Source organism: Heterocephalus glaber, unplaced genomic scaffold (assembly GCF_053883595.1).
Source record: "Heterocephalus glaber isolate CG9 unplaced genomic scaffold, H.glaber_assembly_v1.0 deba00001593, whole genome shotgun sequence".
NCBI lineage: Eukaryota > Metazoa > Chordata > Mammalia > Rodentia > Bathyergidae > Heterocephalus > Heterocephalus glaber.
The window spans coordinates 4,994,009-5,008,093 of NW_028258368.1; the positions used below are offsets into that span (position 1 = coordinate 4,994,009).

At 44.7% G+C, this 14,085-nt stretch overlaps 1 pseudogene; it reads right to left on the reverse strand.

Annotated features, from left to right (window-relative positions):
- Positions 1-570: 570 nt before the first annotated feature.
- Positions 571-639, reverse strand: LOC147823328 (U4 spliceosomal RNA; annotated as a pseudogene).
- Between the last annotated feature and the right edge of the window lie 13,446 nt (positions 640-14,085).

The following is a 14,085-nucleotide window of genomic DNA, read 5'->3' on the forward strand; positions in this document are numbered from 1 at the left end:
CTTTAATATCTTTGATCAATGTATTGCAATTTTCTTTTTTTTTTTTGTATTGCAATTTTCAGTGTAGAAGTCTTTCACCTCTTTGGTTTATTCTTAAATATTTTATTCTTTTTCCTGCTATTGCAAATGAAACTTTTGCCCATTTCCAGTTTCCTTTACACACTGATGATTGTTTGTACATAGAAATGCCACTGACTTTTGTATGTTGATTTTGTATCATACAATTTTACTGAATTCAGTGGTTCTAACACTATCTATCTATTTATTTATTTATTTATTTATTTATTTTTGGTATCAGGGATCGAACTCGGGTCCTTGCGCTTGCGCAGCAGGCTGGGAAACCACTGAGCTAAATCCCCGCCCAATCCCGGGCCCTAACACTATTCATTTTTGAGACTGGGTCTCACTACGTAGTTCAGGGTGGCCTTGAACTCATTATGTAGCCCAGGCTGGCCTCCAACTCATGGCAATCCTCTTACCTCAGCCTCCAGAGTGCTGAGACTACAGGTGTGCGCCACCATGCCTGGCTCTAACACTATTTTTGTTGAGTCCTTAGGGGTTTTCTCCCACATATTCAATTAGCAATAATCACAGCTCGGATAATCCTCATTGATTACGATACTGCCACTGCCCAAAGCTTTTTTTCACATATTCATGCCATCTGCAGAAATACTTTACTTCTTCCTCTATGATTTGTGTGCTCTTTTTGTTTTGGTTTGGTTTTGTCTCTTATCTCCTGGCTCTGGCCAAGACTTCTGGCATGTTAAATACAAGTAGCAGAAGAGGGGATCCTTGCCTTGTAGCACATCTTAGAGGAAAAGCTTTCAATTTTCCCCCATTAAATATGACATGTATCTGTGGTTTCTTACACACAGTGTTTATTTTGTTGAAATATGTTTCTTCTCTATTTGGTTGAAATTGTTTTTAAATTGTGAATAGATATTGAATCTTGGCAAGTGCTTTTTCTGCATCTGTTGAAATGATCATGCAGTTTTTATGTTTCAATCTGTCAGTGTGGTATCACATTGAATGATTTGTATATGTTGAACACTCCTTGCATCCCAAGAATAAATCCCGTTTAGTTGTATAACTTTTTTTTTTATCACTGGGCTTTTGTGCTGAGCTACATTTCTAGCCTTTTTTTATTTCTTATTTTGGGACAATGTCTCACTAAATCGCTAAATTGCCCAGGCTGGGCTCGAACGTGTAATCCTTCTGCCTCAGCCTTCCACAGTGCTGGGATTACAGATGTGCAAAGCCACCCCCAACAGATAGACTGGGTCTTCCTCCGCTTATTCCAAAGCCACCCCTACCTTGCAATGTGTCTCCCTATTACCATGGTTACCACAGCAAACACCCCTCCCCACCCCCCACCCCCGGTCAACTTCTGTTATCCTGGATTTGGTATGTTTTGGATTGGGTTAATTTATTTGGCATCAAATTCTGCTTCTGCTGACTTCAAAATTGCTGTTTTATCTACAAAGAGGATTTAACCTAAAGACATGCACATTGTGTCAGGTTATTGGCCTGTTCTGATGCATTCGGGCATCTGCCTTCATGAATTTACTCAATGTTTATCTTGCAGTTGGCATGCTTTTAGTTACTCTTAGTGCAAATGTGGAGAAAAATATCTCCTTGGGAATATCGGGGGAATCAGCCACGGATCCTGCCCAGACTTTTTAGACTAGCAGAAAAGGGGAGGGGGGGCGGGAAGCATTGTAATTACAATAAAAGGACTACAGGTTGAAAGGAACCTTTAGGAGATGTACAGATAGACCCTGAAGGAGCAGCTGTGGTGCTGGGAAGCCTGGGAGGAGACGGCTTTGGCTGAGAGCTGCGGTTTGCCCTGAACCCTGGAGAAGGAGGGCCGGTCAGGGGCGGAGCCCGCTCTGTGCTGGGGCCCGACAGCCCTGGGAGGCAGTGTCCTCTTTCGCTTTCGGAGGGCCAGGCTTCTCCAGCTGCGAGGACAGGGAGGTCAGCGCCCTGGCTTGCCCGCTCTAACATATCATTAAGTCAGAAGATAATACCACCCTACTCACTCCGTCCCATTCCCCCTCCATCCACGCAATCTGTCTTCTACAGTCAATAAAATCCTCCCAGTAACCAAATCCAGGGTCCCACGAGAGCTCCTCCAGTAACCTAAGAACCTCCCACTGACCCCATAGCTTCAGAGTACCCCACGGTCCCCCAACTCTGCCACCCAGACCAAGCTTTGGACACATGAACCCCTGGGGGAACAAACCACATCTAACCATAGCACATTCATTATTGTCTAGACGATGACACACGTTACTTATTGTCTGTTTTTTTTTTTTTTTGAGACAGGGTCTCACTTTGTACTTCAGGGTGGCCCTGAACTCACTATGTAGCTAGCCCAGGCTGGCCTCAAATTCTCCGTGATCCTCCTGCCTCAGCCTCCTGAGTTCTGGGATTACAGGCATGTGTCATCATGCCTTTTCTTGGGGGGGAGGGGGACATCTCTATTCTCTACCCAAGACAGTGAAGAATTTGACTGTTTTTTATTGTTGTGTCTCTGCCACTTAGGACAAGGCCTGACCCCTAAGGGGTACTTATCAGTCCATTTTAAAAAATTTTTTTGGTACTGGGGATTGAACTCAGGACCCTGCGCTTGCAAGGCAGGCATCGGAACCACTGAGCTAAATCTCCAACCCCTCCATATATTTTTTTTAATATTGGTTGTTATGGCTTGTATCTAGATGCCCCCCAAAGCCTCATGCACTCATAGGAGGGGCTTTTTGTTTGTTTTTTGTTTTTTGAGATAAGGTCTTACTATGTAGTTCAGGCTGATTTTGAACTCACTATGTAGCCCAGGCTGCCCTTGAATTCTCAGAGATCCTCCTGCCTCATCCTCCTGAGTGCTTGGATTACAGGTATGTACCAGCCCCAGTCCTTTTTATTTTTAATTTTTAGACAAAGTCTTGCTAAGTCACCAAGTCACCCAAGCTGGGTTCGAACTTGCAGTCCTCCTGCTTCAGCCTCCCAGAATACAGGGATTACAGACAGGCTTGTAGTACTCATAGATGTTATTTTTAAATAGGTATGTGAACAAAATAAAACATTCAAATAGTACAAAATAGAATGCAACATTTGTTATAGGTTGAATTGTGCTCCTACCCAGAAAAAAGAGGTGCTGGAACCTAACCTCTCGTTCCTTAGAATGTCGTCTTGTTTGGAAATAGGGTCATTGCATACATAACCAGTCAAGATGAGGGTAAATGAGTTCACGAGACCCTCATCCACTGTGACTGAGGCTGCCACTGGAGCCACAGACAGAGGTGGGAAGGGGCATCCACCAGCTGGGAGCACCATGCACCGAAGGAGGCGAGGGTGTCCAGCAGTGGGGCAGGGAGGACCCTTCCCCAAACCTTTGGAGGCCACATGGCCGCCTACATCTTACCTCCTGTCTTCCTCTCTCAAAAACTTGGACTACGGGCCAGCAGGGGATTTAGCTCAGTGTTTCCTCTGCCTGCCGCACAAGCGCAAGGACCCGAGTTCGATCTTTGGTACAAAAAAAAAAAAAAACTTGGACTATACATTTCTGTTGTTTTAAGCCACCTTGTTTGTGGTATTTGGTGAAAGCAGCACCTAGGGAAGTAAACATTTAAAAAAATCCTTTAGAACTCTATGATCATTTTCTAAGTTTATTTTGTCTGCACCTTAAGTTAGGAACTGACATATTTATTAGGTGAATAGATTCCTGAACAAGTGCGTTCTCCATAGATGGTCCATTTTAAAAGTGGAAAACAGGCCCGGGCCTTTAGCTCAGTGGTGCCCCTGCCTGCCTCACAAGCACAAGGTCTGGAGTTCCATCCCTGGTACCAAATAAACAAATAAAAGTGAAAACAGTGCTGACATTCAACACAGCTTCAAATCGATGGTTATTTTCTTGAAGTAAATTTACTGAAAAGTAACTGTGACTGTGATATCTACTATACCATAGTTTACAAAAGTAAAGGACAGGGCATAACCTAAGTGTCTGTTCATAGAGGAACTGTTCAGATGAAGGATAGTTCCGTCTCCACCAGTGATTAGAAGTTAAAACTTTGAGGGCTGGGGATTTAGCTCAGTGGTTTCGCCGCCTGCTGCGCAAGAGCAAGGACCCGAGTTTGATCCCCGGCACCAAAAAAAAGAAAAAAAACCCAAAAAGAAGTTAAAACTTTGTGCTATGACTGAGGAAAATAAATACAGGCACATAGGTATAGTTTGCCAGCACCCATGCAAAAAAAAAAAAAAAAAAAAAAGAATGAAAAAATAAATAAAATGATACATATATGATTTGATAGAAAAAATCTGAAGGGCAATAGAAAAAATGCTAACAATGCAACATTAGCTGCTTCTGGGTGAAAGAACCTGGTAGTCCATAAGTAAATAAATACAAATTTAAAATAAAGCCATCAGGGGCCGGGGATTTAGCTCAGTGGTTTCGATGCCTGCTTCGCAAATGCAAGGACCCGAGTTTGATCCCCGGTACCAAAAAAAAAAAAAATAACATAAAATAAAATAGAGCCATGAAAGAGCGTGTACATTTAAATTCAGTTCTGTGTACCATACTGTTTGGTGGCATTTCACTGGAGTTTTCTATTCTCCTGTGTGGGAGACCAGATAGGAAGACTGAGCCCCAACTGGCCTCCTTGGTGAGCACTGAGAAGACAAGCTGCATGCAAACATGTACATACACTTGCATGGAAAAGTAAAAACAGCTGAGATCTTGTGTTTACCCAGACAAGTACCAGGGAGGGCAGGTCCTGTGTAACTAACTGCCTGTGCCTGTGTCTGAGTGAATAAAGCCAAAGTGCACAGTCACTCTGGGCTCTATGTCGAAGGGGACAAGAGCCGCCCCCCCCCCCCGCCCTTAGATTTTAACTTGATTCTGTGTCTCTTTGCCTTTCATCCTTGTCACCCTGTGGTCAGGTTCAAGTTTGTAGGCTGGTTCCTACACTCCTGGGTTCAGGGGAGCATTCTGGGATGAAAGAGTGGAAAGTGGCCAAATAATAAATGGAGGAGGGGATCACCATTACAAAGTGGGCTTTAGTTTAAATTTTTACTAAGTTAAATAATCCAGACAGACCAGTTCTTTTTTTTTTTTTGGTACTGGGGATCAAACTCAGGTCTTTGAGCTTTCAAGGCAGTCGGCAGAACCACTGAGCTAAATCCCCAGCCCGAGACAGACCAGTTCTTACAATATGAACCTTTTTTTTTTTTTTTTTTTGGTACCAGGGATCGAACTCAGGTCTTTGCGCTGTGCACCAGGCAGCGAAACCACTGAGCTAAATCCCCGGCGAATGTGAACCTTTCAACCAAAGCAGAACATGTGTGCAGATAGGCATCCACCACCTGATCCATTACACCCATGTGAACTTGGGGACACAGCCCCACAAGGATATAGAACATTCCCAGTACCCGGGGCTCCCTTGGCCTCTTCGCAATCCTGCCCCCGCACAGAGACACCACCATGTTACAGTCTACCTGTGGTAAATAGTTGCTACGGTTTCAATGTAGTTTGTCTCCTCCAAACTCATGTTGAAATTTGGTTGCCAATGTAGCAGAGTTTTTCTTGCTGTTGTTTTGTTTTGTTTTGTTTTTGAGACAAGGTTTTGCTGTGTAGCCCAGGTTGGCCTCAAACTCATGACCTGCCTGCCTCAGCCTCCCAAATACTGGGGTCACAGGCCTGCATCACCACTCTTGCTAATGTAGCAGTTTTGAGAGATGAAGCCTTTAAGAGATTTGTCTTTTTTTCCAGACTAGATTAGTCCTCAGAGGAATGGGTTAGTTCTCTTAAACATTGTTTGTTATAATGCATCTTTGTCTCCTCCTTTCTCCTGGACGAACCTGTGTGCCACTCCTGCCTGCATGCTGATATCACAGTAGAGGCCCTTGCCAGGTGCAGCTGTCTGACCCTGAAGTTGCCTGCCTCCAGAACTGTGTGTTACACAGTTCTTTATAAATTACTAGCCTCAGGTATTTGTTACAGTAGCAGAAAGCAGATTAAGAGAATAACTTTCCCTGTGCTATTGCTTGTTAGTTTGTTTTATAATGTTTCGGCTTGTTTTTTGATGGTGAGGATGGAATCTAGGGCAGTGTGACTGCTAAGCACATGCTCTACCACCGAGCAACAGCACTCGCCCCTTGGCTGGGTTTGCACTTTACATACACGGAGCCCTGCAGCCTGTCATTTCGCTGACGGGTTTCACGAGCAGGATGACTATGAGTTCTCAACACTCTGCCCATGCTTGGGGGCTCCCTCACCAGGCTACCCCTTCCCTTCTCTGCTGTCCCCACTCCCCTTGCATTGCTCTCCCAGTTACTTCATCTGTCCTGTTAACGGCCATATGGGTTGTTTCCAGTTTGGAGCTCTCTGTGCACGTGTGTGCACATTTCTACTGGGTACTGCATCTATTTTTATTGTCTCACAAACCCTCCAGGGCTGACGTAGCACACACTTCCTACCTTCCTGGCCTGTAGGTCAGTGGCTGGACAGGCTGGAACCAAGACATTAGCAGGACTGCATTTGCCTCTGGAAGTTTTAGGGGCAGATTCATTTCCTTGCTTGTTCAAGTTGTTGGCAGAATTTTCTATTTTTCTTTTTCTTTTTCTTGGCAGTACAGGGATTGAATTCAAGGATTTCCCACTGAACTACATCCCAGGCCTCTTTTTTTTTTTTTTTGAGACCCAAAGATTCTCAAAATGCCCAGGCTTGAATTTGCAATCCTCCTGCCTCAGCCTCCCAGAGTCCTGGGATTATAGGCATGCACCATTCCACCTAGTCAAAATTTGTTTCTTGATGTTCTAGCCCCAGGGTTTCCATTTTCTTTCTGGCTTTCAGCTGAGGGTCCTTCCCAGGTCCTAGAAGCCTCTGCATTCCTTGGCTGTTGGATTCTGCTCCATCTTTGAATCCAACAACAATGGCTTTGAGTTCTTCCTTTTCATGTCTCCAGTGTCTCTTCATTATAACATCTCTCCCGGATCACAGTGGGAAAAGTTCTAAGGATTTATGTGATTAGATTGTGCCCATCATTTAATTCAGAACAATCCCCTTGTCTCAAAGTCCTTGTGCTTGGGCCAGGGATTTAGCTCAGTGGGGCCGCTGCCTGTCTTGAAAGTTCAAGGTCCTGAGTTTGATCCCCCATACCAAAAAAAAACCCCCAAAAAAACGAAACAAGAAAAAGTCCTTGTGCCATGTAAGGTAAACATTCATAGGTTCCCAGGGTTGGGACACAGACATTTTCATGGAGAAGGCATGGTCCTTATTCTGCCTACCTATACTGGGAGTGTTGGGTCATGGAGTTTGTGTCACTTCTACTGCGGTGATGGTAAAACAGCAGTGTGGGAGAATCCACCTCCTCACTAATGCTTAGCTGTTTTTCAAAGTTAGCCATACTCTATGATAAAAAATAACAGTGGTTGGGGTCGGGGATTTAGTTCAGTGGTTCTGCCACCTGCCTCACAAGCGCAAGGTCCCAAGTTTGATTCTCAGTACCAAAAAACAAAAACAAAAACCCAGTGGCTTAATTTAATTTCCTTGATTAACCATGAGCACTTTTTCATGTTTAGTGGCCATTTGTATGAACTTTTTTTTTTGAAGTGTTTGTTCAAATCTTTGCCCATATTTTAAGACTTGAGCTGGAGGCAGATCTCTGTTTAGATTAAGAGAATTTCATCAGGGTGAGATTTACTATCTGATTATGTTACAATGTGTAGAAAAAAAGATAAATTCTATTGCATTTAGAATACATTAGAAAATGCATTGGAATAAAAGAAAGAGAAAAGAGCTAATTTACCCTGTTTATTTCTTAACTATTTTCCTTTAAATAACACAACAATGAAATCAGTAAGGAAAACACATCTGTGTGGTGCTTTTAGGGTTTAAAAGTGCTTTCGGATCCATTTTCTTTTTTTTAATTTTTATTTTTATTGGTGCACACTTGCAGTACATAATGAGAACATTCCCTTTGTGGAGTTGGAATCTGTACATAACACATCTTAATTCTTTTTTCATCCCAGCATCTCCTTTCCTTCATCTCTCGGTCCCCTTCCTATTTGCAAAAGATCTAGCTCCCTGTTTCCTATTAATCCCCCACCCCCTTACTGGGAGTCAAACTCAGGACCTTGTGTTTGCCAGGCAGGCGCAGCACCACTGAGCTAGATCCCCGCCCCTGTTTCCTATTATCTATCTTTTGTTTTCTCTTTATTTATACTCAGATCCATTTTCTCACTCTGCTTTTGTTAGAAGTAACAAATGAAATGTTGCTTGCTAGCCCTGGCTTTGCAGCATACCTTACTGCCAACAAATGCAAACAACCAGAAAAAATGCATAGGTTAGAAACAATTGTCTTTGGGCTAATCTGAGGCATGCTTTGTGAATTTGATAATTTTTTTTCTGTATTCACAATTATGTCTAATTTGGTGATAAATCTGATCCGTGCTTGCAGAACACCTGCCAAAGTCCCCATGTCCTCATGCTGCAAGGCACCTGGCATTCTGGGAGCTGAGCTATAAATCAGGAGAACGTGAATGCAACAGGACCTGGCGATTGGATGGGAGTCTGGGTGGAGAGAACAACACGCTATTATGAGAGCGGCAGAAAGGTACAAATCAAGCAGGTTTTCTTTTCCCCATGAAGCATATCACAAATAACCTTTCTATGTTATGGGAACCATTTGGATTGCTTCCAGACTAGACACTAATTAAATTAGCCTTCTTTTTTCTCTAGTGCTCTAGTAAGAACTGTGTTTCCTGTTCGATGCCGTGTCTATCCACAGACTTACTGCATCCACCTGGGGGTGAGGAGGAAAAGCTGTGCGCATGTGTGAAATGAGAGGCACTGGTGGAGGAAAGCAACGAACGTGCATTACAATACAAATCGCAGGCTAAATGATCCTCCCACCCACTTTTTTTTTTTTTTTGCTTCTTGACATTTTAAATACCAGTAGGCTATAAAAATATACGACTTTTCCCCCATCAACTTTACCACCTTCAAAGATAAGGCAGGCAAATGTAAAATAGAAATGAAAAATATAAATTTAATGACTCTTCTTTACATGGCCATCTCAAAATTAGAGTCATGAAGAGGCAAAGTCAGCCCCTTCTAATTGTAGTAAAAGCCACCAAAGACAGATTTGACTTGCAAAGATGGTTTCTACAGCAATGATCTGTGGTTTTCTCCTCTCTGATTAAATCACCACTTACCTTAACACAGATTGTTGCCTCGGGCCAGTTCTTTGTCTTGAGCATGTCTGTTGCTACTATAGCATCGCCCGGGTACCACGGTGCCGCCCAACTACCTTTCCCCTCTTCTTGATCCTGCTCTGATCAGGATCCAGCCAGATGTCCCCATTTCCTCCTCGCAGTTCAAGTGCTTCCCGGGAAGCTGGCTGCCCTGTGATTCCAGGGAAATCAAACGCATCCACTCGTAGGCTTCGTGGTAGCACCGACACAGGCTGCCTTTCGGAGGACTCTCCTGAAAGGAACGGACCTGCCCATTCTTCCAAGGCAGCTGCTTCAGAGCCCTAGTCTCCTTCCCCGAGCTTGGATAGGGAAGAGTGTGGCCCCGGGAGTGAGGGATAAATCTGGTAGGCGAAGACGAAAGACCGAGAGAGCCGGGGGTCCTCGAGGGTATGGCCAGGGATTGGCAAAAGGCGCTCTGGGGGCTGCCCTTGCTCTCAACTCAGAATAGATCTCCTTTGCAGTTTAAGGCAATTTGATTTACTTAAACAGTGGAATGTTCGATTGTTTAAAAATATAGCTGGGTGTGGTCACAGAGGCCTGTATTCCCAGCTACTCAGGAGGGTGAGGTGTGATCGGGCAGTTCCTTTAGAAATGGCTCGCCAATCAAAAGTATCACAGGTCCTTCTTGCCATGAATGAAGAATTGGACGAGACAAGTCAAAAACAGTGCGAAAAGTTTATTTGAAAAGTGCAGGGTGAATGGGTGTGGGAGAAACCAGCTCTGCAGAGCGCACTTGAGCAAAACAGAGAAAAAGAAGATAAAAGCAAAAATAAAAATACACACACAGAAATAAAATAAAAGTACACGCTGTATCTGAGAAAAGCAACATGGCCTACCACAGCAAGTCCCAATAGCAAGCTCCCTTGCTTCTGGTCTTGTTTTGTTTTTGTTTTTTGGTACCAGGGATCAAACCCCGGACCACGCGCTTGCACGACAGGAGCCGAAACCACTGGGCTAAATCCCTCGCCCTTCTGGTCTTATTTTACACCATTCACATCTCAAGGGAGCCCACGAGAAGTTCTACATACGCGGTCCTGAGAATTATTTGGCGCTAACCTGGAATTTTGTAACTGACAGGTCCCGCTTATTTCCCCAGCCCCTTTGCCACACCCCATCTCCTATGTCAGAGACAGGAGGATCACCTGAGCCCACAAGTTCAAGAGCAACTTGGGCAATATAGCAAAAATCAAGAGGGGCTGCGGATTTAGCTCAGTGGTTCCGCCGCCTGGCAGGCACAAGGTCCCAAGTTCGATCCCCGGTACCAAAAAAAAAAAAAAAAGAATCAAGAAATACAGACCCGCTAGAGATTTAGCTCAGTGGCGTCGCACCTGCCTCACAAGCGCAAGGTCCTGGGTTCGATCCCCGGTACGAGAAAAGAAAGAAATACAGACCCTATTTCAAAATTAGAAAAATAAAATAAAAAGGACTGGGGATGTAGCTCTGTGTGAAGGTCCTGGGTTCAATCCCCAGTACTGGAAAAAGAAAGAAAGAGACATATAACGCATGGCTAAAATTTTGAGGTAGAGTAAAGTCAACAGATCAAGAGACTATTGCGTTTGGAAAGATAGTTTGTTACCCACAGTCCCCAAGAGGAAGGAATGCTCCTCTCATGGGGCTCAGGGGAAGCACCAGGGCTGGTGGGTGGCAGATGGGGAAGGCAGAGCCTGTGACTCTGTAGGGAAGAGAGGCTTTCCATGGGTCCCCAGGGAAGAAACCAATGAGGCAGAATGAGTAGTGCAGGATTAGCTAGTCTGAGACACTTCCGTGGCTCTGGATGGCCCAGTACCTGGCCCTGGTATAATTAGGGGGATGTGGATAATGTTCCAGAGCTTAGGGGACCCAAAAGAAAGTGGCTGGGGTGAAAGCCCTGGATCGGTTCCTTCGTGTTTGTAAAGTGCACGCATCTTTGCTACCTCTAGGAGCTGGCTGAGCCTGGGCGGGGCAGTGAGCAAGACCCCTGTGTGAGCACTGAAAGTAAAAGCATTCTTAGTGGATACACTCATGAAGAGCACAGCAAACCAACTAGGTGCGACTAGTTATTACTATTAATATTGCAAAACGAAACCAACAAATCAACAGGAAACCTGGGCATGGTTGTGCATGCCTAAAATCCTAGCACTCTGGGAGACTGAGGCAGGAGGATTGCAAGTTTAAACCTAGCTTGGGAAACTTAGCATGAAAGTATCTCAAAATAAAAAATAATAAAGGGCTGGGGATGTATGGCATTCAGTATGTGTTCAGTATGAAGTTCCTGGGTTTAATCCCTAGTACCTCAAAAAAGGAAGAAAGAGAAAAGAAAAAGAACAAGGAAATAATTAAGGTTGATCTTTCATGATGTCACCACAAATATTTTAACTAAAAAACTATAAATTGACCATGCATAACAGTCAATGAATGAGTCATTCTTTTTTTTTTTTTGGTACCAGCGATCGAACTCAGGACCTTGCACTTGTGAGGCAGGAGGTAGAACCACTGAGCTAAATCCCCAGCCCCTGAATGAGTCATTCTTGATTCTCAAGCTTTCCACACAATGATTATTTGGACATCATTTTATTACCTTCATTTTATTTAAAAAAAAAAAAAAGGCCCAGGTTCACCTTGCTCTTTCTGCAGTATTCACTGAAAAATATTTCTGAGTGTTCATGGGCTAGGTACTTTTCTGCAATGCTAAAGTCACAGCAAGGACCACAAGGAAGTCTCCTCTGTCGTACAGTTTGTATTCTGGAGATAATGGCAGATCAACTTTGAAAGAGTACTGAAACAACCATACAAGATAATGTCATATATTAGTAAGTGCTAAGAAATAAGTTGGAGAGATAGTAGAAGACATAGGATGAAGCTGGTGTTTTTTGTTTATTTGGGGTTTTTTGTATGGAAGATTGAATCCAGGGTCTTTGCACTGAGCCACATCCCCAGCCTTTCTTATTTTGAGATGGAGCCTTGCTAAGTTGCCCGGGTTGGGCTTGAATTTGCCGTCCTCCTGCCTCAGCCTCCCAGAGTGCTGGGATTACAAGTGTGCACTACCACACCCAGCCATGTCTTTATTTTTGATTGGCTGATCAAAGAACACAATCTATGGTGCTTTCCTCCCACCTTCCCACCCATCCACAGGTACACATTCTGCTAGTGTCTTATCCTGCGCAGGCTTCCAAGGGACCTGGAAGCAAAGAGCAGGTGGCTTTTGTCCCTCTACTCCCACCTCTGTCCTAGGTGGGAAGCTTTTCCTGCCCTATGTCTACAGTCAGAAGAAAGGCAACTCACCGACACCTTGGAGAATCTTTCTTGCTCTTTCTGCAGTTTTTTCCCATACATCCAGCCCAGCCATGGCTTCTTGAGGCTCTGGTCCGGGCAGCATGCTGGATAGGCTCCAGGTCTTCTGCTCCATCCTGGCTCTACCTGTCTGGGTTTTGCCCAACAGGGCTGCTGGTGAGACCTCGATACCCTTCCCGCAGGTAGCCAACTTCCAGCAGCACACTTGTGATGTGCACCTTTGACTTGTGTGCCCTGTGCCCTGGTTTTCCAGATCAGGGACACAGGAAGCTTAGAGAGAACACGCTGCCCACACCATTCAGCTGTAACCACTGCATTTTCAGAAATCCCAGATCTGTTATGTTATGGCCACCCTTTGGACTTTGTGTGTCACAAACTGAATTGTGTCCTCCTCCTGAAAAATCATATTTGAAACCTTAGCCCTCAGAACCTGAGAATGTACCTGTATTTGGGGATAGGGCCCTTGAAGCAGTGTTTAAGGTCACGTGAGGTCATATGGCAGGGCCTGAATGCAGTATGACTGGTGTCATTACAAGAGACACTAGGGCCAGGTGTGCCCAGAGGGGAGATCATGTGGAGAAGCAGCAAGGAGGTGGCTACCTCCAAGCCAAGGAGAGAAACTCGGAGGAAACCAGCTGTACTGATGCCTGGACCTTGGACGTCTGACTGCAGAGCTGAGAGTAACCGAGTCTATTGGTTGAGCCATCTATTTTGCTATGGCAGCCCAAGGACTGAGCCAGTGAGGAGGAAGGGCTCTGGCCAGCATGTTTCTTGCCTACCTGAATTTTCTCTTCCATTCAGCCCATTCTGTCCCCTTCATTCCAGACTCTGCATCTCTGCCCCAAAACTTGCCAGATATCCTTCCCAGAATTCATTTCCCTTCTGCTTTCAGTAACACAAACTTTCCCTTTCCACACTTCCTCGTCTTGAGCTCTCAGTGGATGCATTTGGGGCTGGACAGAGGCTACATTCAGCCTGGAAGAGGTGGGGACAGAACCCAGGTCTGCACAAGCTGAGACTCGAGGGGTTGTGTTGGGCAAGGACCTGCGCAGGTCGGAAGGAGGAGGTGTTCTTTCTGGGACTGCTAAGGCGACAGGTTATAGATTCAGCTCCCTGCACTGCCCCTTACCTTGGGAAAGTGTGGTGACCTCGGGAAAGCAGGGCTGAGACCACATCCTTGACATCATTTGGTCTCCATCCAGTTTTCCCCAGGATCACCCCCTTCTTTGTAGCTAAAGGAGTCACGCCCACATACCTAATGAAGTCCATTCCTAAGGCCCAACTCACATTTCATCTCCTTCAGCACACCTGTAATCACTCACTCCAGCTCACTGACTTTCCAGCCTCTGAATACATACAGAATTTAAAGTCTGTGTTACCTGGTTTCAGATACAACTGCTCCTTAAGCACTTCAGAAAACTAAAAACTGACAGGCCCTGTGTATTAGCCACTTTCTTTCTCTTTTGATGGTATTAGGATTTTAATCCAGGGCTTTCACATCCCTTCCCCTTTTAAATTATTTTTTTGGTACCAGAAATCGAACTCAGGACCTTGTGCTTTTGAGGCAGA